At 45.8% G+C, this 27,218-nt stretch overlaps 1 protein-coding gene across 2 annotated transcripts in view; it reads left to right on the top strand.

Moving 5' to 3' along the window:
• ndst1b (N-deacetylase/N-sulfotransferase (heparan glucosaminyl) 1b) overlaps nucleotides 1-27,218 on the top strand; it is a 105,540-nt gene that overhangs the window by 15,216 nt on the left and 63,106 nt on the right. Inside the window, exons 2-3 of one of the 2 annotated variants that reach the window (XM_078411672.1) lie at nucleotides 9,984-10,108; nucleotides 11,040-11,148. The gene's annotated coding sequence lies outside the window, so the exon portion shown is untranslated. The remainder of the gene's footprint in view (nucleotides 1-9,983; nucleotides 10,109-11,039; nucleotides 11,149-27,218) is intronic. The other variant, XM_078411671.1, reaches the window with a different exon arrangement.

Genomic DNA, 27,218 nt, shown 5'->3' with positions numbered 1-27,218 from the left:
CCTTCGGATGCTCTGGTTTCCTCTCACGTCCCAAAGACACATGGGTTTGTAGGTTAATTGGCCCTCTGTAAATTACCCCTAATGTACAGGAAGCGGATGAGAAAGTGGGAGAAAATCGAACTAGTGTGAATGGGTGATTGATGGTCGGCGTGGACTCGGTGGGCTCAAGGGCCTGTTTTATTTCTGTATCTCTAAACTAAAAACTAGAGGGCATAGCTTTGTGGGAGGGGAAAGGTTTAAAGGACATATGTGAGGCAGGTTTTTTTTTAACATAATATCTTAAAATGGTGGTGCGGTGCTAAATGTTCCTTCATAAAACTTTAAAATCTTCCAGATTTTCCCAATATACTTGTTTTATCCAAGAATTATTTGGTTACAGGGTCATAGAACAACACAGTACAAAAACAGGCCTTCGGCCCACCTTGTCCATGCTGACCAAGTTGTCAGTCTAGGCTGGTTCTATTTACTTGCATTTGGTCTGTATCCCTCACCGACAGTAGTGTGCTAAAGCAGAGCGAAAATTCACAGTGTAGCCTTTCCAAACGCAGCATGAATGGGTGTAACTGACAGATGCAGGCGCGCAAATATAATTGTCAGTGTGATGATACATTTTCAAGGTGATGTATGACTGTCGAGATACAGCAGGGACATTTAGCACCGCATCACTATTTTAAGACTGTAAAAAAAACCTTGTCTTTACACATCTCCTTTAAACTCCAACAAAGCTGTGTGGTGCACAGGGTGGCACAGTGGCGCAGCGGTAGTGTTGATGCCTTACAATGCCAGAGACCCCGATTCATTCTTCACTACGGTAGCTGTATCTATGGAGTAGGGTTGCCAACTTCCTCACTCCCAAATACAGGACTAGGTGACGTCACCGCCCCGCGCCCCACATGACCTCACCCAGCCAGAGGCCACGTGCTCCCGCTCCACCATTGGCGGCTGCCTGGGCCGGGTGGTGGGTTGCTCCACCACCTCCGTTAAGCGGCGCCCGGGCTTACACTGTCCCGTGTAGGAAAAAAACTGCAGATGCTGGTTAAAATCAGAGGTAGACACACAATGCAGAAGTAACTCAGTGGGTCTTGCAGCATCTCGGGAGGATGAAGGGTGATCTTATATAGGTGTACAAAATCATGAGAGGAAGAGATCAGGTAGACACACAGAGTGCCTTGCCCAGAGTAGGGGAATCAAGAACCAGAGCACTAGAGTTTATGGTGAGGGAGGAAAGATTTAATACGAACCTCAAGGGTAACTTTTTCATACAAAAGGTGGTGGTTGTATGGAACGAGCTGCCGAAAGAGGAATTTGAGGCAGGTACAATCACAACTTTTAAGAAACATTTAGACAGGTACATGGTTAGGACAGGTTTAGGGGGATATGAACCAAATGCACACAGGTGAGACTAGTGTAGATGGGGCATGTTGACTGATGTGGGCAAGTTGGGCTGAAGGGCCTGTTTCCACACTGTAAGACTATGACTCGAGAAATAGTCCACTGAGCCCACATACAAGAGGCACCGTGTTTTGGTGCCATTTTAAAAGTCTACTCTGTGCATTAGTTCTTGTTAGCGGTGCCCATTCCAGGCAAGCCCCAGGCTGATGCAGGGCCTCCAGCCGTTGCCTTCCCTTTGGACATGTGGATGGACCAGCGAACCGATGGTCCTCTTCTCGCCCGTCCACCTTTGTGTCCCGGGGGCCACTCCTGCAGCCGACGACTTCCCCATCTCTGGTCTTCGAGGGACACGCAAGGGTTGGGCTCGGCGGCTACTACCTACCCCCCCTTCCCCCTAACCCTACCCTAACCTACCCCCTCCCCCCCCCCCCACAGGTCGCGGCCCACTAGGTATGGGTCTTTCCAGGGGGGTTCCCAGCTCTGTCTGGGTATGGCTGCGGCTCACTGAGATCCTTTTGCCGCACGGATTCTGGCCGCGGGAGGAATGGGATGAGTTTATGAGTGAAGAGGGCAGTGGCTCGAAAACGTTTTGGAGCCACTGGTCTAAAACAATAATGGAGTCTCACAAATAAATCTTTCGGCTTTAGACATTAGAGATACATCGTGGAAACAGGCCCTTTGGCCCATCGAGTCTCTGCCGACCATTGATCACCTATTCACACTAGTTCTGATTACTGATTGTAGATGATCAGCCATGATCACAATGAATGGCGGTGCTTGCTCGAAGGGCCGAATGGCCTCCTCCTGCACCTATTTTCTATGTTTCTATGTTTCTGTCATCCCACTTTCCCACCCGAGTTGGAACAATGAAATTCTTACTTGTAGCAACACAACAGATATGTAAACGCAGCACTCTGCAAACACCATAATAAGCAACAAAAAACGTTCAGGAGACTTTAGAGAGCTACAGTGCAGAAACAGGCCCTTCAGCCCGCAGAGTACTTCCCGACCAGCGCTCACTCTGTATACTAGCACTATCCAAGACGCTAGGGACAATGTACAATTTTACAAAGGCCAATTAACCTACATACCTGTATGCCTTTCTGATGTGGGAGGAAACCAGAGCACCCGGAGAAAACCCACAGGGTCACAGGAAGAACGTACAAACTCGGTACAGACAGCAACCAGGGTCAGGATCGAACCTGGGTCTCTGGTGCTGTAAGGCAGCAACTCCAATGCTGCACCACTGTGCCGCCCCCCGTGCCTTTAAATCGCTCAGGAATGCAGCGGTCACTTGTGTGAACTTGCTTTAACTTTCCAGAGCAGCTGTGGTGTATAAATCATCCCGGCACTTCACTTTCAAACGCCTGACCTCACTCGCTGTCATGTGATTGCCAGTACTTCTAGCCTGAAGCAGAACTAAATTGTTAGAAGACAAAGGAAAAAAGAAATCAGGAAGGGAATGTTCGCTACTTTTAATCATTTTGTGTTTTAAAATCTCCGTTCGTTTTAGTTGCTATTTTTCTTTTGGGTCGGCACAGTGGATCAGCTGCGAGAGCTGCTGCCTCACAGCGCCGGAGTCCCTGGTTCAATCCTGGCCTCACATGCTGTCTGTGTGTGGAGTTTGCACTTTCTCCCTGTCGCCACATGGATTTCTTGCGGATGCTTCGAATTCCTCCCACGTCCCTGAGCCGTGCAGGTTTGTGGGTCAATTGACCTCTGTAAATTACCCCTAGTGTGTACGGAGTGAATGAGAAAGTGGGATTACAGTGTGAATGGGTGATCGATGGTCGGTGTGGAATTGGTGGGCCGAAGGGTCCGTTTCCATGCTGTATGTCTAAACTAAAAAAACTAGAGGGCATAGCTTTGTGGGAGGGACAATGTTTAGAGGAAATGTGCGAGGCAGGTATTAGAAGGATGAGAGGGGATCTTATTGAAACATAAGATTATTAAGGGATTCGACACGCTAGAGGCAGGAAACGTGTTCCCAATGTTGGGGGAGTCCAGAACCAGGGGCCACAGTTTAAGAATAAGGGGTAGGCCATTTAGAACGGAGATGAGAAAAACCTTTTTCACTCAGAGAGTTGTAAATCTGTGGAATTCTCTGCCTCAGAAAGCGGTGGAGGCCAATTCTCTGGATGCTTTCAAGAGAGAGCTAGATAGAGCTTTTAATGATAGCGGAGTCAGGGGGAATGGGGAGAGGGCAGGAACGGGGTACTGATTGTGAATGATCAGCCATGATCACAATGGCCTACTCCTGCACCTATTGTCTATTGTCTATTGACTTTTTCTCTGGAACCTGTGCGCTACAATGCTGAGAACTATGTCCCGCGCTCTGTATCTTCCCCTTTTACCTGAAAATAGACACAAAAAACTGGTGTAACTCAGCGGGACAGGCAGCATTTCTGGAAAGAAGGAATGGGTGACGTTTCGGGTCGAGACCCTTCTTCAGACCTTTGCTCTACCTATTGTATTTGAGTTTGACTTGATTGTATTTATGTATAGTTTTATCTGATCCGATCGGATAGCATGCAAAACAAAGATTTTCACTGTTCCTCAGTACACATGACAATAAAAAACCTAAACCTAAAGAGTTGTATTTTCTAATAGAACTTTTCCTGTTAAAATCATACTTTCCAAAATACTAGTGGCTTTGTGTGGGTACCCACAGGATATACACCAATGAGCCAAAATATGACCACTGACAGGTGAAGTGAATAACATTGATTATCTTGTTACAATGGCACCTGTCAAGGGATGGGATATATTAGGCAGCAAGTGAACAGTCAGTTCTTGAAGTTGATGTGTTGGATGCAGGAGAAATGGGCAGGAGTAAAGACCTGAGCGACTTTGACAAGGCCAAATTGTTATGGCCAGACGACTGGGTCAGAGCATCTCTGAAACGGCAAGGCTTGTGGGGTGCTCCAGGTCAGCTCCCAGTGAGTACCTACCAACAGTGGTCCGAGGAGGGACAAACCACAAACCGGCGACAGGGTGTTGGGCGCCCAAGGCTCATCGATGCGCGAGGGCAACGAAGGCTATCCCGTCTGGTCCGAACCCACTGTGGGAAGACGACAAGCCGGTGGAGGGAGTGTGATGCTCTGGGCAATGTTCTGCTGGGAAACCCTGGGTCCGGCCATTCATGTGGACGTCAATTTGACACGTGTCACCTACCTAAACATCATTGCAGACCAGGTACACCCCTTCATGGCAATGGTATTCCCTGATAGCAGTGGCCTCTTTCAGCAGGATAATGCGCCCTGCCACACTGCACACATTGTCGGGAATGGTTTGAGGAACATGATGAAGTGTTCACGGTACACTTGGCCCTGGCCTCCAAATTCTCCAGATCTTAATCCGATTGAGCAGCTGTGGGATGTGCTGGATCGCCAAGTCCGATCCACATCGGCTCCACCTCGCAACTTACAGGACTTGAAGAATCTGCTGTTAATGTTTTGGTGCCAGATACCACAGGACACCTTCAGGGGTCTTGTAGAGTCCATGCCTCGGCGGGTCGGCGCTGTTTTGGCGGCACACGGAGGACCAACAGCATATTGGTCATAACGTTTTGGCTGATCGGTGTAGGTTACAGCAGGAAATTTCTCTTGTTGTATCGCACTATTCTCCAGCACTTTGTATCTTTGTTTACAGATATAATAGTTGTGTGTACCAGATGCCCAATTACAAGAAGTATGTGGAGGCTTTGGAGAGGGTGCAGAGAGGTTTCTGGGAATGCTGGCTGGACTAGAGGGTATTAATGACAGGGAGAGGTTGGACAAACTTGGATTGTTTTCTCTGGAATGCTGGAGGTTGATGGGAGACATGATAGAAGTATATAACATTATGAGAGGCATAGATAGGGTAGACAGTCAGACCCTTTTTCCCAATGGCCAGAGGGCATAGCTTTAAGGTGAGAGGGGCAAAGTTTAAAGGTGATTGTGGGGCAAGTGATTTTTGCATAGACAGTTGTGGGTGCCTGGAACATGTTACATGGGGGGGGGGAGCTGGGTGGGGGTGGAGGTTGATACGATAGTGATGTTCATGAGGCTTTTGGATAGGCGTACGGATATGCAGGGAATGGATTGATGTGGATAACGTGCAGGCAGAGGAGATTAGTTTAACGTGGCATCATGTTCCTCACGGATATTGTGGGTCGAAGGTCCTATTCCTCTGCTGTACTGTTCAATGGGAGACGTTTCGGGCCGAGACCCTTCTTCAGACTGATCAGAAGGGTCTCGACTCAATACGTCACCCATTCCTTCTCTCCAGAGACGCTGCCTGTCCCGCTGAGTTACTCCAGCATTTTGTGTCTACTTTCGATTTAAACCAGCATCTGCAGTTCTTTCCTACACACTGTACTGTTCAATGTTGTAATAAATATCATGGATTAAGTACTGTGATAATAAGATTATAAGTCATAGGAGCAGAAGTAGGCCATTCGGTCCATCTAGTCTACTCCACCATTCAACCATGGTTGATCTATTAACCCCATTCTCCTGCCTTCTCCCCCGACCAATCATATCTGTTAATCTCCACCTTAAAAATACTTAATGACGGCCTCCACAGCCATCTGTGGCAATGTATTCCACGTGGCATTAACGTAGGCATTATTCAGCATGACTAACAGCTCTGCTTAAGAATGTTTAGTTGGAACAAAGGAGTATAAGGACAGGCCAATAAGCGCGTTATCATTCATAGCATTAGTGTTCCAACGGAGATGACCCTGCAACAGCCCAAGCTCCAAGCCCTTCCCCACAACACACCCGGGCGGCTGAGAACCCATCATTTCTCCAATTGATCAATCTAAATACACTCTTGAGTAGAAGCATTATTTATTAAAGAACTGTTCTAAATTATTGCATGACTTGAAATATGTTTCCTGTGTATTATTGATCTGAGTTAATGGTCAGGGATATACCTGACCTTAATCATTCAATCCTTTTCACTTCTCTTTCAACCTTCTCCACTTCAATCATATCATATCATCATATCATATATATACAGCCGGAAACAGGCCTTTTCGGCCCTCCAAGTCCGTGCCGCCCAGCGATCCCCGTACATTAACACTATCCTACACCCACTAGGGACAATTTTTACATTTACACAGCCAATTAACCTACATACCTGTACGTCTTTGGAGTGTGGGAGGAAACCGAAGATCTCGGAGAAAGCCCACGCAGGTCACGGGGAGAACGTACAAACTCCTTACAGTGCAGCACCCGTAGTCAGGATCGAACCTGAGTCTCCGGCGCTGCATTCGCTACCGTGCCGCCCTTCAAGAGTCAAGAGTCTTTAATTGTCATATATACCGACAACAGAACAATGAAATTCCTACTTGCTGGGCGTGAAAACAGGCCCTTCGGCCCACCAGGTCCGTGCCGACCATCGATCACTTGTTCACACTAGCTCTCTGTTACTCCACTTTCTCATTCACTCCCCACACGCTAGCGGCAAGTTACAGAAACTGATTAACCTACAAACCCGCAAGTCTTTGGGATGTTGGGGGGGAAACCAGAGCACCTGGAGAAAACCCTCGCGGTCACAGGGAGAAAGTACGAACTCCGCACAGAGAGCACCCGAGGGCATGATCGAACTCGGGTCTCTGGTGCTGTAAGGCAACAGGTCTACCACCATATCTAATCTGCCTGCACGTGATCCGTATCCCTCCATTCCCTGCATATCCATGCACCTATCCTGAAGCCTCTTGAATGCCACTATCGTATTTGCCTTCACCATCACCTCTGGCAGCACGTTCCACTTGCAGTAATCCAAGTGTAGTCAACCATTTCATTACAAAGCCTCTGCAGGGTCACAGTTGAATTTGATATTCGAGCTGTCAACCCACTATTCTACTTCTCTCTCTAGGTATTCACATATTAACTTGTGAGGCCACGTGTAGAGAATTGCGTTCAGTTTTGGGCATCATACATGGATTATATAGACAATAGGTGCTGGAGGAGTCCATTTGGCCCTTTGAGCCAGCACCGCCACTCAATGTGATCATGGCTGATCATCCACAACCAGTACCCCGTTACTGCCTTCTCCCCATACGCCTTGATTCCACTAGCCCTAAGAGCTCTATCTAATTCTCTTTTGAATGCATCCCGTGAATTAGCCTCCACTGCCTTCATCTCAGTTCTAAATGGCCCACCCCTTATTCTTAAACTGTGGACCCTGGTACCTTTTTTACACAAAGGGCGGTCGGTGTATGGAATAAGGTCGTTTAGGCAGGTACTATTGTAACCTTTAAGAAATATTTAGACAGGTACAAGGATAGGATAGATTTAGAGGGATGTGGGCTAAACGCAGGCAGGTGGGACTAGTGCTCATGGGACATACTGATCGGTCTGGGCAAGTTGGGCTGAGGGGCCATTTCTGTGTTGCGTGACTATGAACTTAACTTCGGAAACAGCGGCGTGCGATTAAATCCCTTTTAAACATCTCTGGGCTACCTCTATCCTCATTAAATATCTGTGGTTCTTTCTTCCAAAATGCACTATGTTTCTGGATAGAATGTTAAAATCAAATTTACATTGAAATAAATCCTCAAGACTTCCCATTTGGCCCATGTATCATGTGCCAGTACAAAATTTCATTTGCCATTAATCTGTTCAAACTAATTTCCTTGAAGGAATGCCAACTCTCTTAAATATAATCTTAATTTAGAGTTGGCTACAAAATTTAAAAGATTGAATTTAATATTCAATAATTTATTTGATAGATCAGAATATACAGGAAAAACTCTGTACCAACACCCACTTTTTCTCCTCAATCCTCCACCCCACCTAGACGCATACCATTTTCCCCTTTGCCCTTCCGCCATTCCGTTCCACTTATATTCCTTCCTCCGGCTTCACATTTCACACATCTTCCTTCCTTCTCTCCTTATCTGACAATTTTTGTTTTTTCATCTCTGGCCTTTGTCCCAACCATCTGCCTATCAACCTCTCGCCTGCTCCACCTGTATCCACCTATCACTTGCCAGGCTTTGTCTGGCCCCTACCTCTTTTCCAGGTTTCTCCCCACCCCCACCACTACAATCAGTCTGAAGAAGAGTCACCTACCTAGAAACCAGCAACTGCAAATGCTGGTTTACAAAAAAAGACACAAAGTGCTGATGAAACTCCACAGGTCAGGCAACGTCTCTGGAGAACATGGATAGGTGACGTTTTGGGTTGGGACCCTTCTTTAGAACCGTCACCTATCTATGTCCTCCAAAGATTGCTGCCTGACCCACTGAATTACTCCAGTGTTTTGCTTCAGTTTCCAGCATCTGCTGCATCTTGTGCCTCATCAGAAATCCAGTTCTTTCACTCTCCTGACCCTTAGGTTTGACTGTTGCATTGTCAACCTGGATGCCTCTGATCTTTATCCCATGTCCAAATGTGGACCAGAAGGTTTATAAGATTGCTGGAGATACAAATGAACTGCAGATGCTTATTTAGCAAAAAAGACACAAAGTGCTGGCAACATCTCTGGAGAACACGGATAGGTGACATTTTAGGTTGGGACCCTTCTTCAGTGTGAGGAATCATCTATTCATGTTCTCTAGAGACGCTGCCTGACCCGCTGAGTTTCTCCAGGACTTTGCATCTTTTTGTGTAAACCAGCATCTGCAGGATAGGTGATGTTTCGGGTCGGGACTTTTTTTCCCCAGATTGCTGACTGGATTAGAAGGTATTAGCCGTAATGTGAGGGTGGACAAACTTGGATTGTTTTCTCAAGAATGTCAGAGATTGAGTGGAGACACAGAAGTTTATGAAATTATAAGAGGCACAGATAGGGTTGACAGTCAGAAACCTTTTTCTCCAGGGTGCAAATGCCAAAGACTGGAGGGCACACCTTTGAGGTTAAAGGGGCAAAGTTTACAGAAGATGCGCGGGGCGTTATTTTTACATAGGGAGTGGTGGGGGCCTGGACTGTGCTGCCGGGGGTGATGGTGGGGGCAGTGGTGTTTAAGAGACTTTTAGACAGGCAAGTGGATATGCATGGAATCGAGGGATATGGATCATGTGCAGGCAGAGGAGATTAGTTTAACTTGGCAAATATGATAGTGGGGTTAAGAGGTTTATGGATAGTCACATGGATATGCAGGGAATGGAGAAATAGGATAATGTGCTGGCAGAGGAGATTACCTTAACCTGGCATCATGTTTGGACATTGTGGGCTGAAGGGCTTGTTCTTCTACTTCATCTTAAGCCCTTGGCTCCTCTAGGGAGCATAGGCCAATGACAAATGCCCTCCACCTCACTCGGTTGTTGGCGGTTCTTTCGAGATCTCCCCAGCTGAGGCCACTTGGGGGTTCCATTTCAGGGCTTGCCAGGTGATGTTTGTGGCAGGTTTTCTGAGGGTGTGTCCAATCCAACTCCATTTTCTCTTTCGAATTTGTAAGTCAATGGGATCCTGGCTTGTTCTTTTCCACAGGTCCACATTGCTTACTTTGTCTCTCCTCCAGATGTTTAGTATTCTCCTGAGGCAGGTGTTAATGAATGTTTGCAGCCTGTTTGTTGTGTGTTTTGTTGTTTTTGAAGGGCTTGTTGTTGTGCTGTATTGTTCTATGTTCCCTGACACAAATACTCATTGTCATACAGGTCCCATGACTGACTACTGCATGGACAAGAAAAGTCTCCTTCCCCAAAGATACCACAGGAACATGTGACCTGATGCAAGGGATAAATACCTCTCCAACAACACAAGCCAGCGACCATCAGTGCTGGTAAGTCCAAGTCAGCAGGTCAAGCAAGTCAAGAGTCAAGAATTTGTTATTGTCATAAGTCCGGTCACATGTTCGGTAAACAATGTAAAAAATGAAAAGAAGTTCAGTTGTTTGTGTGTGTGGGTGTGTATATATATTTATATACATACACACACACACACACACATATATATATATCTGTGTGTGTATATATATATATGTATATATACGTATATACACCGATCAGCCAAAACATTATGACCACCTGCCTAATATGCTGTTGGTCCTCCGTGTGCCGCCAAAACAGCGCCAACCCGCCGAGGCATGGACTCTACAAGACCGCTGAAGGTGTCTTGTGGTATCTGGCACCAAAACATTAGCAGCAGATCCTTCAAGTCCTGTAAGTTGCGAGGTGGAGCCGCCGGATTGAGATCTGGAGAATTTGGAGGTCAGGGAAACACCATGAACACTTCATCATGTTCCTCAAACCATTCCCGAACAATGTGTGCAGTGTGGCAGGGCGCATTATCCTGCTGAAAGTGGCCACTGCCATCAGGGAATACCATTGCCATGAAGGGGTGTACCTGGTCAGCAACGATGTTTAGGTAGGTGACACGTGTCAAATTGACGTCCACATGAATGGCCGGACCAGGGTTTCCCAGCAGAACATTGCCCAGAGCATCACACTCCCTCCACCGACTTGTCGTCTTCCCACAGTCAGTTGGACCAGACGGGATAGCCTTCGTTGCCCTCGTGCATCGATGAGTCTTGGGCGCCCAACACCCTGTCGCCGGTTTGTGGTTTGTCCCTCCTCAAACCACTGTTGGTCGATACTCACCACTGCTGACCGGGAGCACCTCACAAGCCTTGCCGTTTCAGAGATGCTCTGACCCAGTCGTTTGGCCCTTGTCAAAGTCGCTCAGGTCTTTACTCCTGCCCATTTCTCCTGCAGCCAACACATCAACTTCAAGATATATATGGACGTCTTTGGAATGTGGGTGGAAACTATATATATATGTTTTATATATATATAAAACAGAGTTTGCACGTTCTCCCTGCAGGTTTGTAAGTTAATTGGCCTCGGTATAATTGTAAATTGTTCCTTGTGTGTTGGATAGTGCTAGTGTACGGCGTGATCATTGGTGGGCTGAAGGGCCTGCTTCTGTGCTGTGTCTCTAAAGTCTAAAGTAATTGTTCCATGTGAAAAAAATGAGGATTGATTCCTTATTCCTATGTTGCATAGAAGAATCTGGTCGTCTAATTCTCTCCTTCAACACTAAAACCCTCCGCAGTTGTGATCAAAGAGTTCAGGGAGTCTGGTGCTGCTGAATTATTCAGGCAGAAGTGTGATGGCTGGTGATAAGCAGATAAATCACATGTCAACAATTATCAAAACCACAGGAGGATATGAATTTGTTCCAATGTAATACTGTACAATGAGCATTTGACGGCACTGGGCCTGTACTCGCTAGAATTTAGAAGGATGAGAGAGTATTGAAACTTACCGAATAGTGAAAGGCCTGGATAGAGTGGATGTCGAGAGGATGTTTCACTAGTGGGAGATTCTAGGACCAGAGGGCACAGCCTCAGAATAAAAGGACGTACCTTTAGAATGGGGATGAGGAATTTGTTTAGTCAGTGGGTGGTGAATCTGTGGAATTCATTGGCACAGACGACTGTGGAGCCAAAATCATTGCATATTTTTAAAAGTGGAGATTGACAGATTAGTAGATTCTTGATAAGTACGGGCATCAGGGGTTATGGGGAGAAAGCAGGAGAATGGGGTTGGGAGGGGAAGATGGATCAGGCGTGATTGAATGGCGGAGTAGACTTGATGGGCCTAATTCTGCTCCGAGAACTTATGAACTTTTGAACCTATGATGATAATCACAAAATGCTGGAGTGACTCATTGGGTCAGGCAGCATCTGGAACCCTTCTTCATATCCTTAGACAGGTACATAGACAAGTAAAGTTTAGAGGGATATGGGCCAAATACAGGCATATGGAACTAACTTAGATGGGGCATTTTGGTCAGTATGGACATGTTGGGCCAAAGGGCATGTTTCTGTGCTGTATGACTCTGCGACTCTATGACTTCCTACACTCAGGGTCTTTCTAACGAGCTGTCAGTGTAAGCTGAGCACATCTAGGCAAAGAGACCTTAAATGTTATGTAAGTTTAGCTAAGTTTATTAGCAAATTATTAGGGCATCACTTCCAATCCTGTGGAAAATGGATAACATAATATGGCCAATGATGGAAGAACCGGTAATTATATGACTGTTGGCGTCAGATAGAGTAATTACTGAATCAATGAGCTGGGCACGGATAATCATATAATAGTGAGATATTAAATGGGTAATTGTCTGATGGTAGATCAGACGTTTCAAGGGTTAGTGTGGTCAACAAGACATTATTAATAACAGACTGAATGATGATGATGGTGTACAAAATCATGAGAAGAATAGAAGGGGTATATGCACAGAGTCTTTTGCTCAGAGTAGGGATTTCTACATGATAAAGAAGGTGAATGGAATGCTTGCCTTCACCGGTCGGGGCATTCAGTGTAAGAGTCAGTCTGTGGGGGTGATCGTATAGAGTTGTACAAAATCATGAGAGGAATAGATCGGTTAAATGCACAGAATCTTTTGCCCAGAGTAGTGGGAATCGAGAACCAAAGGACATAGGTTTAAGATGAGGGGGGGAGGGTTTAAATAGGAACCTGAGGGACAATTTTTTTACACCAAGGGGGGTGGTTGTGTGAAACATGCTGCTGGAGGAGGTAGTTGAGGCAATTACTGTTGCAACGTTTAAGAAACATTTAGACATGTATATGGATAGGACAGATTTACAGGGATATGGGGCAAAAGCGGGCAGGTGGGGCTTGGATAGAAGGGGCATGTTGGTCGGCATGGGCCATTTGGGCCGAAGAGCCTGTTTCCACGCGGTATGACAATGATTCTGTAATACATGGCAGTATTAACAATGAGATATAAAAACAGAAACACAAAGTTACTCAGCCGGTCAGGTAGCATCGATGGAGAACGTGGATAGGTAGCTGCGATAGTGAAGTTTATGAGATTTTTAGATAGGCACATGAACAGGCAAGAAATGGAGGGATACAGACCGAGGGGGCAAATGGGACTAGTTAGATTGGCAACATGGTCAGTGCAGACATTGTGGGCAGAAGGACCTGTTCCTGCTGCCTTATGTTCAATACTGAATGCTGGGGTAGATTCAAAAGGATGATTCTTTTCATTTCAAAACTGAAATTTATTTTGCAATAAATAATATGTACAAAACAAAAAACAGGCAAAAATCTTAAAACATTCTGAGTGCGTCTCTACATTCAATATTGCTAGTGTTATATCCAGTCGTGTTAGAACCTGTCAACACCAAACAGCCTTGCCACTCATGTGCCCCTCCCCTCCCCTCCCCTCCCCTCACCTCCCCTCCCCTCCCCTCACCTCACCTCACCTCACCTCACCTCCCCTCCCCTCCCAGGGGGGTTCAGTTTAGTTCAATTTTCATGGAAAAAAGCCCTTTGCCCACGGAGTCCACGCCGACCAACGATCACCTTTACACTAGCTCTATCTTAACCACTAAGAGGAAATTTACAGAAGCCAATTAACCTACAAACCTGCTCCTCAATGTCCAGCAGCAGATGGACCCTGGACCCTAGACCCTAGTGGGTTCTCCCCCACTGAGGCTTGGCATTGAATGCACCAAGCTTCAGTACGTCCCCCAGCACGTAACATAGAAACATAGGAACATAGAAAATAAGTGCAGGAGGAGGCCATTCGGCCCTTCGAGCCAGCACTGCCATTCATTGTGATTATGGCTGATCATCCACAATCAGTAACCCGTGCCTGCCTTCTCCCTATATCCCTTGATTCCACTAGCTCCCGGGGTTCTATCTAACTCTCTCTTAAATCCATCCAGTGATTTGACCTCCACTGCCCTCTGTGGCAGAGAATTCCACAAATTCACAACTCTCTGGGTGAAAAAGTTCCTTCTCACAGTTTTAAATGGCCTCCCCTTTATTCTAAGACTGTGGCCCCTGTTTCTGGACTCGCCAACATTGGGAACATTTTTCCTGCATCCAGCTTGTCCAGTCCTTTTATAATTTTATATGTCTCTATAAGATCCCCTCTCATCCTTCTAAACTCCAGTGAATACAAGCCTAGTCTTTTCAATCTTTCCGCATATGACAGTCCCGCCATCCCAGGGATCAATCACGTGACGTACTCCTGCAGTTGAGACACGTTGCTCCTGTCTCTGGTTTATCTATTCTTATCTCTATTTGTTTATTGATCATGAGCATGCATTCGATCGGGTCACCGTAGAGTTATCAGTATCTCTTTCCACCTAATATAACTTCTGAAAGCTCATGTCTTATATTTTCCATGTTAGCCCGAAAGCTCAGATATTAAATACATCCCCTGGCTGTTTCAGATTATCTCCACTCCCAAGTAATTTCTATTACAATATTGCTCTTGTGACCATGTGTGCATTAGTCATAGAATCATACAGAATGGAATCTAGCCAACTCATGCATCATCATATCATATCATATATATACAGCGCGGAAACAGGCCTTTTTCGGCCCACCAAGTCCGCGCCGCCCAGCGATCCCCGCACATTAACACTATCCTACACACACTAGGGACAATTTTTTTAACATTTACCCAGTCAAATTAACCTACATGCTGACCAAGAAGCCCTATCTAAGCTGGTCCCACTTGCCAGTGTTTAGCCCATATCCTAAACCTTTCCTATCCATGAACCTGTCCAAATCTTTTTTAAAAGCTGCTATAATACCTGCCTCAACTACCTCCTCTGGCAGTTCATTCCATATGCCCACCACCCTCTGTGTGAAAAAGGTTGCTCCTCAGGTTCTTAGTAAATCTTTTCCCTCTCGCTCTAATGCCTTATAGTTCTTGATTTCTTAACCCACGAATAAGATAGTGTGTATTCCTCCTACCTAGGTCCCTTAGGCTCCTATTAAATCTTTCCCCTCTCATCTTAAACCTATGTCCTCTAGTTCTTGATTCCCCCGCCCTAAGTAAAAGACTGTGCATTCACCCTATGAATTCCCCTCAAATTTTATACAAATTATTTTCCATTGCCAGAAGGGCCTGTTTCTGTGCTGTTATGTCAAGTCTATGATTTTAACACGTCTGTTATGCAATGCTCCGTGTTCCAGAGGGTGGATATTAAGGTTGAAACAAAGCTGGTTCCAATTTCCTCGTGCAAAGAGTTTTCTCTCCTTTTTGAGGAGACTGTGCCGTGTCACCACTGAGAACCACATCACCACTGAACCACTTCCAGCAACAAGTACACTTTGCAGCTGTGTCTGGGAGCCCAGGGACTCTAGCACACCAATCCATACTTCCACAGCACAGCTGACAGCAAACCCTGCTTCCTCCCCTTAATGATTTTGACTGAGACTGCTTAGTTGCTAGATTACAATCTTAAAATCTGATTTTAAAATGTTAAGGATGAGAGCAATTAACGTTTGATTGTTTTTTGCTGGCTTTAGGTTTAGGTTTATTATTGTCACATGTGCCAAATATATTATTATTATTATTTTTGTAATGTGTACCGAGAACCCTTTTTTGACCCAAAATGGCAGCATCCTTTTTCTCCAGAGATGCTGCCTGACCCACTGGGTTACTATCTCTTGTGTCCATCTTTGATCTAAATCAGTGTCTGCAGTTCTTTGTTTCCACAGTTTCGTTTATTATTGTCATGTGTACCAAGGTACAGTGAAAAGGTTTTTAGTTGTGTGTTATCCAGTCAGCAAAAAGTCTATACATGATTCCAATCGATCCATTTACAGTGTATAGATACATGATAAGGGAACAACGTTTAGTGCAAGGTAAAGTCCAGTAAAGTCCGATTAAAGATAGTCGGGGGTCTCCAATGAGGTAGATGGGAGGTCAAGACCGCTCTCTAATTGGTGAGAGGATGGTCCAGTTGCCTGATAACAGCTGGGAAGAAACTGCCCCTGAATCTGGAGGTGTGCGTTTTCACACTTCTGTACATGTTGCCTGATGGGAGAGGGAAGAAGAGGGAGTGACCGGGGGTGAGACTGGTCCTTGATTATGCTGGTGGCCTTGCCGAGGCAGCGTGAAGTGTAGATGGAGTCACTGCAAGGGAGGTTGGTTTGTGTGATAGTCTGGATTGTGTCCTCACTCTCTGCAATTTCTTGCTATCTTGGATGGAGCTGTTGGTTTGGTTTAGTTTAGTTTAGTTTATTATTGTTTAGTTTACTTTAGTTTATTATTATCATGTGTACCAAGGTATATTGAAAAGCTTTTGCTTGCGTGCAATTCAGTCAAAGAAAAGACTATACATAAATATAATCAACCCATCTACAGTGCACAGATACAGGATGAAAGGTACAACCGTCAGTGAAGTCCAATAAAGTCTGATTAAAGATAGTTCAAAGATCACCAACGAGGTGGGGGAGAGCGTGCTCTAGCGGATAAGAGGAAATGATAGTGAAAAGCTTTGCTTTGCAGCTATCCACAGATAATAATAATAATAATAATATTCATTTATTGTCATTGCAACGAGTACAACGAAATTAAAAAATAGCCAATCCTGACGGTGCGTACAAACATATATGCAATAAATGCAAAAACAAATAAATACATAAATACAATTATATTAAGTACAAGATTTTTTAACGGTGTTGCCTAGTGCAAAGGTAGTGTTCAGTTCTCGTATGGCCCTGGGGTAAAAACTGTTCGTAAGTCTGTTTGTTCGGGATTTGATCGACCTGAAACGTCGACCAGAGGGCAGATGAACAAACAGACGGTGGCCGGGGTGGGATGGATCTTTTATTATTTTGCCTGCTCTACTGAGGCAGCGTAGGCTGAACAGGTGCTCCAGGGAGGGCAGTGAGCAGCCGATGATCTTCTGGGCCGTCGTGATGACCCTCTGAAGGGCCTTCCTGTCCTTTTCTGAGCAGCTGGCATACCATGTGGTTATACAGTATGCCAGCACACTCTCGATGGAGCAGCGATAGAAGGACAACATGAGCTTCTCCTGCAGGTTGGTTTTCCTGAGGATCCGCAGGAAGTGGAGTCTCTGCTGTGCCTTCTTTACTGTGGTGATGGTGTTGGTAGACCAGGTAAGATCCTCTGCGATGTGCGTACCCAGGAACCTGAAAGCGGGTACCCGTTCCACACAGACCCCATTGATGTAGAGTGGGTCGTATTCTACACTGGTTTTTCTAAAGTCAATTATAAGTTCCTTTGTTTTGGAGGAGTTCAGGACCAGATTGTTCACTGAACACCATGCTGCCAGCCTTTGGATTTCATCCCTATAGGCTGTCTCATCTCCTCCTGAGATGAGTCCAACCACAGTCGTGTCATCCGCGAACTTGATGATGGTGTTGGTGGGATGGGTGGGGGCGCAGTCGTGAGTGTAGAGGGAGTAAAGGATGGGGCTCAACACACAGCCCTGTGGTGAGCCGGTGCTCAGTGTAATGGTGGAGGAGAGGTGAGGGCCTATTTTGACGGTCTGGGGGCGGTTGGTCAGGAAGTCCTTGATCCATTGGCAGATGGTTTGGGAAAATCCAAGGTCGGAAAGTTTGGTGACCAGTCTGCTCGGGATGACCGTGTTAAAGGCAGAGCTGAAGTCGAGGAAGAGCATCCTCACATAGCTCCCCTGGTGTTCAAGGTGGGTCAGTGCAGTGTGAAGAGCAGTGTCGATGGCATCCCCTGTAGACCTATTTGCTCTGTAGGCAAACTGGTGTGGGTCGAAGGTGGTTGGGAGGCTGGCTTTGATGTGCTGCAGGACCAGTCTCTCGAAGCACTTTGTGATGACCGGTGTGAGTGCTACCGGACGGTAGTCGTTAAGGCCGCTGATGACAGACTTTTTCGGCAGTGGGATGATTGTGGCGGACTTCAGGCAGGGAGGGATGGTGGATTTTAAAAGGGACAGGTTGAAGATTTTTGTGAAGACCTCAGATAATTGGTCTGCACATTCCCTCAGCACTCTGCCCGTCACACCATCGGGGCCTGCAGCTTTCCTGGGATTCACTGCTCTGAGCACGCGCTTAACATCATACTCCTGCACAGTGAAGGTGTTGCTGTCAGGTGCTGGAGAGGGTGTTATGTCTGCCACTGTAGCTTTCACCTCGAAACGAGCAAAGAAACAGTTAAGTTCCTCTGCCAGCGAGGCGTCGCCGTCGGCAGTCGTGCGGTTGCTGGTCTTGTAGTTGGTGATGTGCTGGATGCCTTGCCATACCCGCCGTGGGTCATTGTTGGTAAAGTGGTCCTCAATCTTCCTCTTGTAGGACGCTTTGGCATCCTTGATGCCTCTCTTCAGGTTGGTTCTAGCAGCACTGTATAGAGCTCTATCACTAGACCTGAAGGCGGTGTTACGGTCCTTGAGGAGAGACCTGACATCCTTTGTCATCCAGGGTTTCTGATTGGGATACAACCGGATGCGTTTGTCGACGGTGACATTGTCAACACAGTTTTGGATGTAGCAAAGTACAGTTGATGTGTACTCCTCCAAGTCCTGATCCTCAAAAATATCCTAGTTGGTCCTTTCGAAGCAATCCTGCAGCTGCGAGGAAGCTCCTTCAGGCCATGTCTTAACAGTCTTTATGGTGACTGGAGCTTTCCTCCTGAGTGGGGTGTATGTTGGAGTTAGGAATATGGACAGGTGATCTGACTGCCCCAGGTGTGGTAGTGGTGCTGACCTGAAACCCTTCTTGATATTTGAATAAACCTTGTCTAGTGTGTTTTTCCCCCTGGTAGCACATCTTATGTGTTGTTCAAGTTTCGGGAGAACTGACTTTAGGTCTACATGGTTAAAGTCCCCGGCTATGATGTGGGCTGCTTCTGGATATGTGCTCTGTTGTGAGTTTATTGCACCGAGCAGGTAGCCTAAAGCTGTGCTAGCGTTAGCATTCGGTGGGATGTAGACTGCTGTTACTATAACCCCTGTAAATTCGCGAGGAAGGTAAAAAGGCCTGCATTTAACTGTTAGGGACTCCAGATCAGGAGAACAATGGCTATCTATGATTTGGATGTTAGTGCACCAGTTGTTGTGCACGTAAATGCATAACCACCCCCCCTTGCTCTTACCGGAGTCGATGTTTCTGTCCCAACGAAACGCTGTACGCCCGGCTAGCTCAATGGCTCCGTCTGGGATAAGTGGATGAAGCCATGTCTCTGTTACAAAGAGAATGCAACAGTCCTCCACGAGTTTGTTTGCTGATATCTGTAGTTTTAGTTCGTCCATTTTGTTGATGATGGATCTGGCGTTGGTGAGAAACATGCTGGGTAGCGGTGGTTTGTGTGGCTGTCTCCTTAGCTTGGCAAGTATACCGGACCGGCATCCTCGCTTTTGCTTCCTGTTTCTCCTCCGCCTGCGACGCCTGTTCGCGCCGACAACTATCCACGGAGCGCCCGGTGTCCTGGCTATCTCTTCCGGTATATTTCGCGGGTGTGGAAATTCGCGCACAAGGTCCCGATTGCACTGGAATCCTATGATCAGAAGATCCTTTCGGTTGTAGGTAGGATTTGCCTGATTTGCCTGGTTTGCATGACTAAAATTGACTAACAGACATAACACAGATAACACACATAAAACGCACCGAAAGGGAGAGCTGTGAGCCGCTGCGTCCGTGCGCGCCGCCATCCCCTCATGATCAGACATACCATACATATGTAGATACAATCAGTGCAAACTTAAGTGCAATAGGTAGAGCAAAGGGGAGGACACAGAGTGGAGAATATAATTCTGAGCATTGGAGTGCATTAGATCATGGAGTTATAGAGTCATACAGCATGGAAGCAGGCCCTGACTAGTGTAGATAGCACGTGTGGATGGCCCCAATGGCCTCTTCCTCGGTTCTCTGCTGGCATTTCTTTTATGTACCTCAATGTGGTCAAGTAGATGCTTATTTTAAACACACACAAAGCTCATGGTCCACAAGGCAGTGATTATCCCTGCTCTCCTGCACACTTTCATGTGTGTTTGTATGTTAATTGGCCCTCTGTATATTGCCCCCTAATGTGTAGGGAGTGGATGAGATACTATAGAACTAGTATGAACGGGTGGTTGACAGTCGGTGTGGACTCAGTGCACTAAAGGGCCTGTTTCCGTGCTGTATTTCTAAACTAAACAAATGCCCTTTTGTTTTCACACATGTCCATCTTTCTCCTCTCAAATATCTCAAACATTGGGAAGAAGTTAAAGGAGCCTGTAAAATGTCCTGTTTCAGGAGCAGCTTCTGCCCTACAACCATCAGGCTATTAAACACCAGAACCTCCAAATAAGCTCTGAACTACATAGACGGGGGCATTGTTTTTGGCTTTGCATTATTATTGTTTGTTTGCTTATATATACAGGTATATGTGTGTGTGTGTGTGTGTGTGTGTGTGTGTGTGTGTGTGTGTGTGTGTGTGTGTGTGTGTGTGTGTGTGTGTGTGTGTGTGTGTGCGTACATATTATGGTGTATAGAGAGTACAATGTTTACATATCTGTTGTATGCATTCTTACTTATCAGGATATAAGACCATAAGTTTGGAGTTCAGAAGGATGAGGGGGACCACTTTGAAACTTACCAAATAGTGCAGGGTCTGGGAAGATTGTGGAGAGGATGTTTCCAGTAATAGGAGAGCCCCGGACCAATGGGCACAGCCTGAGAATAAAGAGATGCACCTTTAGAAAGATGAGCAGAAATTTCTTCAGCCAGAGGATGGTGAATCTGTGGAGTTCATTGCCGCAGACGATGGTGGAGGCCAAGTCATTGGGTGTTTTTAAGACAGAGATGAACTATTCTTGATTAGTAAGGGTGTCAAAGGTTATAGGGAGAAGGCAGGAGAATGGGGTTGAGAGGAAAAGATAGATCAGCCATGATCCAATGGCGGAATAGACTCAATGGGCCGAATGGCCTAATTCCGCTCCTCTGATTTATGAATTTATGAGCTTATGAACAATAAAACACGCTTCCTGACTCTCTTGCTTGTTCTGTGTAGTGGAAGATGTTTTTGCTGAATTGAATATCCAAATCTGACTTTGAACATTTTTTTGCCGCTGCTATTATGTTTGCGAAGCATAGCAATTCGCACTTGTGTGATAATGACAATGAGAGATCAGGTCTGTCGCTTGGCGTACTTAATTAGGTCAATGCATTTACTTTATGATGTGCTGGCTGTCCTCATCTGACAGAGCTCCAGGGCTCTCTGGAGACGACAAGATACATTGCTAATTTTAATTCAGATATTGGCACAAGCTTTTAATTGAGGCCGGGACAAATGCAATCATTGGATGGTTTATAAAACTTTTGAATCTGGTCTCAAAGATTAAAGCAGGACTAATTAGTTTCTTGCTTGAAAACAATGTGCATTTATGGGCAATTGCCTCTGAGCCAGGCTGTAGATGCTTCAAGGATTCAAGGCTGAGAATGGGTACTTCATCTCAAGAGTCAAGCGTGTTTGGAGATACAAGGAACTGCTGATGCTGGTTTGCCAAAATGGGGCACCAGGTGCTGGAGTAACTCAGCGGGTTAGGCACCATTTCTGGAGAGTATGGATTGGTGGCATTTCGTCTCGAGGCCCTTTTTCATCCTGTAATTAGTAGTCATAGGCACCAAACATGGAACAATGAAATTCTTACTTGCAGCAGCATAACAAGCCTGTAAACACAGCCGGACACAAAATGCTGGAGTAACTCAGAGCGTCTCTGGAGAACATGGGTAGGTGACATATCAGGTTGAGACCCTGCTTTGGACTGATTGCAAGGGTGTGGGGGGAAAAAAAACTGCACGAGTGAAGGGGCAGGACAAAGCGAGACAGGGTCATAGGTGAACACAGATGAGGGGAGTTTGATCGGCAGATGGTTGGACAAAGGCCACAGATGAACAAACAGAAGGTGTGAGGCAAAAGGATTAGAGTCTTGCCAATTGTGTAGCGAGAGGATTGATGAGGTGCCAATTGTTAGGAATGTAGGTGGAGGAGGAGTGGAGGGCAGGGATAGGTGCAAGGACAGCCTTGGCTCCTGGATGGGGAAAGAAAGGGTGGGGGGGGGGAGAGAGTTAATGCAGGAGAAAGATGGGGGGGGGGGGGGGGTGTTCTATGCTTAGATCTGATGAGTTCAGTTTGATCATGTGTCTTACTGATTACAGAATGAATAAGCAACTGTGGATAGAGAACAGGAATAACAACCAAAGTCTTTCAGTGTCCTGTTCATGCCTTCCAATTGCCGTGAAAAATTACAGTATGAATAACAACAGTCAATGGAGATTAAAATAAATATTCCTCTCCCCTCTCTCCTCCCCAGCTGTTTCCAGTCGGGTGAAGTCTGTTGTTTAATCTGGAATTCAGAACAGTTTCTTACAGTAATTCAATAAACTCAGCTTGTATTTTCTATAATAAGTATGACATTTAAAATTCACGACCTAAACAATCATTTACAAGTCTTATTCTCTTTAGATTTTAGACTTTAGAGATATCATATCATCATCATCATATATATACAGCCGGAAACAGGCCTTTTCGGCCCTCCAAGTCCGTGCCGCCAAGCGATCCCCGTACATTAACACTATCCTACACCCACTAGGGACAATTTTTTTTATTATTACATTTACCCAGCCAATTAACCTACATACCTGTACGTCTTTGGAGTGTGGGAGGAAACCGAAGATCTCGGAGAAAACCCACGCAGGTCACGGGGAGAACGTACAAACTCCTTACAGTGCAGCACCCATAGTCAGGATCGAACCTGAGTCTCCGGCGCTGCATTCGCTGTAAAGCAGCAACTCTACCGCTGCGCTACCGTGCATAGCGTGGAAACAGGTCCTTCGGCCCATCAAATCCACGCAGACCCGTGATCACCCCGTACACGAGCACAATCCAACACACTAGATACAATTTACAATTTTACCAAAGCCAATTAACCAACAAACCTGTACGTCTTTGTAGTGTGGGAAGAAATTGGAGCACCCGGAGAAAACCCAGGTGGTTACAGAGAGAATGTACAAACTCTGTACAGACAGTAGCCATAGTCAGGATCGAGCCCGAGTCTCTGGTGCTGCAAGACAGCAACTCAACCGCTGCACCACTGTACCACACTTTTATTTAAAGCACAAAGTCCTGGAGGAACTCAGGGAGTCAGGCACCATCTGTGGATGAAATGGGCAGGCAACGTTTCGAGTCTGACATTGCCTGTCTTTTCCCTCCACAGATGTTGCCTGATCTCTTGATTTCCTGCAGCACTTTGTATTTTTAGCCTGGAAACAGTTCCTTCGACCCACCGAGCCCACATCGACCTTTGTGTACTGTGGGTACATTGAAAAGCTTTGTTTTGCATGCTGTCCAATTAAATTCAGGTAATACTATACATAAATACAATCAAGTCAAATTCAACTACAATAGGTAGAGCAAAGGGGAAGACACAGAGTGCAGAATATAGTTCTTAGCATTGTGGCGCATCAGTTTCAGAGACAAAGTCCAATGTCCGCAAAGAGGTAGAGGTGAATTGGACAGTACCCTAGTTTCTCTAGCTTATGGAAGGACCGTTCAGGAGCAAGATTACAGAGGGGAAGAAACTGTCCCATATGTCAGGTGGTGCGCACTTTCAGGCTTCTGTACCTTCTGCCGGACAGGAGTGGGGAGAAGAAGGAACGGGATGCCGTTAATTATGTTGGCAGCTTTTGCGAGGCAGCATGAAGTGTGGATGGAGTCGATGATGGGGAGTTTGGTCTGTGTAATGGACTGGACTACCTCCACAACCCTCTGTAAGTTCTTACAGTCTCGAGCAGAGCTGTCCCCAAACCAAGCTGTGATGCAACCCGACAGTGCGCTTTCTTAGGTGCATCTACACAAGTTCGTAAGAATTATTGGAGACATGCCGAATTTCCTCAGTCTCCTGAGGAAATAAAGGCATTAGTGCGCTTTCGTGGTTCTCCCTTGAGATCACGACAGTGTGGCAGGTGAAAGTGCCACCGAGCAGCGTGATAGAGATTGCTGTGCTTTGGACAATCTGACAGGGGCTGTTTCGTGTAGTGTCCATTAATTTAGAGATAGAGGCCCTTCAGCCCGCTGTCAAAACCGGCCCTCCGTCCCACTGAATCCATGCCGACCAGCGATCAGCCTGACACCAGTTCTATCCTACACCTGAAGGCCAATTTACAAGTCAATTAACTTAAAAACTCACACTTCTTTGAGATGTGGGAGGAAACCGGAGCACCGGAGAAAGCCCACGCTGTCACAGGAAGAACATGCAAACTCCACAAGCACACACACACACACACCCTGAGGTCATGAGGGAAACCGAGTCTCTGGCGCTGTAGGGCAGCAACTCTACCACTGCGCTACTGTGCCGTGCAGTGATTGTACTCTGAAAATCTCCATGCTCTGATCTCCTTTGGAGACCTCTGCAACCTTAGACATTGTCTGCTGCTTGAGAAACCGATAGGTATTGATGTACGCTGCATGACTGATTAAAATCGCTCATTGTTCAGCTCGATGCAGTGAGCTGTGAGTGAAAATTGACTTTTAGTCTTGTTTCTGCACAACGATTCAACCACAGTTCCTCAGAGAGGGTCCTTGCCGAGATATTTTTTATCTAAATTAACTACCTGTTATTTTCCAGTCAATGTTTTGGCTGGCTTTTCCGAAACAGATGTTTCGTTCTCCTCCACTAAATTCATCATCTGTGTGACCTAATCATGCTCATTCCTGTAGCTGTCCAGCCGCAACTACCTTCCCTCACCCCTCCCCTCATTATTTCTCTGACGATTGAGATGATTAATTGAAAGCTACAGCACGGAATCAGGCCCTACGGTCCACCGAGGCCACACCGACCATCGATCACCAGTTCACCGTAGTTCTATATTATATTATACCACTTTCTCATCCTCTCCCTCCCAACACAAGTGGCAATTTACAGAAGGCCAATTAAGCTACAAACCCGCACGTCTTGTGGGATGTGGGAGGAAACCCGGAGGAAATATACAGATATTGTATTGATGTATAGTGTTATCTGATTTGTTTGGATAGCATGCAAAACAGAGCTTTTCACTGTACTTCAGTACACGTGACAATAATAAACCTTAACCTGTATGTCCACAGTAGGGTAGAGATGAATCGTACAGTACCCAAGCTTACGATATGTAGAGCAGAGGAGCAGAGACAGAGTGCAGAATGTAGTTCTCAGAATTGTGGTGCATCGGTCCCAGAGGCAAATATGGAAAATCAGTATGCAATATCCCTGTGGTAATCTTAGTTTAGTAGATAGTGACAGAGCATTTACTGTAAAATTAGATTTTTGCATTCATGTTTGCTTTGTGCACTACATGGTCATTTTCAGAAGAGGATTACTAATCTCCCGCTGTTACAGCTAATCAGGTCTTCATTCACTGTTGTTCCATCAGGAAAAGCAAAACATAAAACTAAGTACAATTACTTATTAATTAGCATTTCGCATTATTTCTGTGCATTTTATGTCTGAAGATTGTTTATTTTATGTTTTCTCGATTGCTTGTTAAAATTGCGCTCTTGTGCAAAGTATCAGCGGTAGATTAGGTTTTTAAAATGCTGACAATAAAACTAATTTTTTGGAGACAATTGTCTTTTCCCTAATGCCGGACAGATGTGTAAAATTGCAATCCCTGTTTAGAGATTCTGTGTGCATGTCCCTACTTGTTCTATATTGATGTAGTGTTTGTTCCACATCACTCCCTAGCAACTGGGAAGTAGAGTCACAGAGTCATACAGTGTGGAAACAGGCCCTTCGGCCCGACTCGTCCATGCCGACCAAGATGCCCCATCTATACTAATCTCACGTCCCTGCGTTTGGCCCATACCCTTCAAAACCTTTCATATCCATGTACCTGTCCAAATTTCTTTTACAGAGCCATAGTGTTATATAGCGTGAAAACAGGCCCTTCGGCCCAACTTGCCCACACCAACCAACATGACCCATCTAGAGTAGTCCCACCTGCCTGCGTTTGCCCCATATCCTTCCAAACCTGTCTTATCTATGTACCTGTCTAATTGTTTCATTAACGTTGCAATAGTCCTTGCCTCAGCCACCTCCTCTGGCAGCTCGTTCCATACACCCACCACCTTTTGTATGAAAAACCTACCCCTCAAATTCCTATTATATCTTTCCCCTTCACCTTTAACCTAAGTCCTCTGGTTCTTGATTCTCCAACTCTGGGCAAGAGACTCTGCATCTGCCCGATCTATTCCTCTCATGATTTTATACAACTCAATAAGATCACCCATTATCCTCCTGCGCTCCAAGGAATAGTCCCAGCCTGCTCAACCTCTCCCTATAGCTCAGACCCTCGAGTCTTGGCAATATCCTCGTAAATCTTCTTTGTACCCTTTCAAACTTGACAACATCTTTACTGTAACTTGATGCGCAGAACTGAACACGATACTCTAAATGCGGCTTCACCAACATCTTATATAACTGAAACATATCCTTCCAACTTCTATACTCAATACCCTGACTGAACACATTTTTAATAATTTTTCTTGACACCTTACTTCTCATAGTATTGCTCAGACATGCACTGGCCTTTCTGAGATAACATGTCTGCATATTTTCCCCTGTATCTTGACTGGATCTTTCCTGGCCCACCTTTCCGGTCTGTTTGTGTCTTGCCTGAGAAATACAAACTTACTAATCATGGATCTTGGCTCCATTCCCAAAACCGAGGGTCACTGTGGATGACAACAATGTCTGATGTAACTGCAACATGATCTCCCAACTTCTATACTCAGTACTCTGACTGATGAAGGCCAATGTGTAAACGCATTTTTGACCACCCTATCTACCTGTGACGCCACCTTCAAGGAACTATGTACCTACACTCCTATGATCCCTTTGCTTTACAGCATTCCCCAGAGTCCTACCATTCACTGTGTAGATCATGCTCATGTTAGTCTTTCCAAAACGCAACACCTCACATTTCTCTGTATTAAATTCCATCAACTGTTTCTCAGCCCACCTGGTCAATCGATCAAGAGCCTTGTAGCTCCTACCCTCTAATCACCTCCTTAAGGGGTGGCCTGATAGAAGTACGTAAAATTATGAAAGGCATAGAAATGGTAGACAGTCACACCTTTTCCCCATTGTGGAAATATCA

Source organism: Rhinoraja longicauda, chromosome 14 (genome assembly GCF_053455715.1).
Source record: "Rhinoraja longicauda isolate Sanriku21f chromosome 14, sRhiLon1.1, whole genome shotgun sequence".
In the NCBI taxonomy this organism is placed as follows: Eukaryota; Metazoa; Chordata; class Chondrichthyes; order Rajiformes; family Arhynchobatidae; genus Rhinoraja; species Rhinoraja longicauda.
The sequence above is the reverse complement of the archived record's forward strand: the minus strand, read 5'-3'. Positions and strand labels throughout refer to the sequence as shown.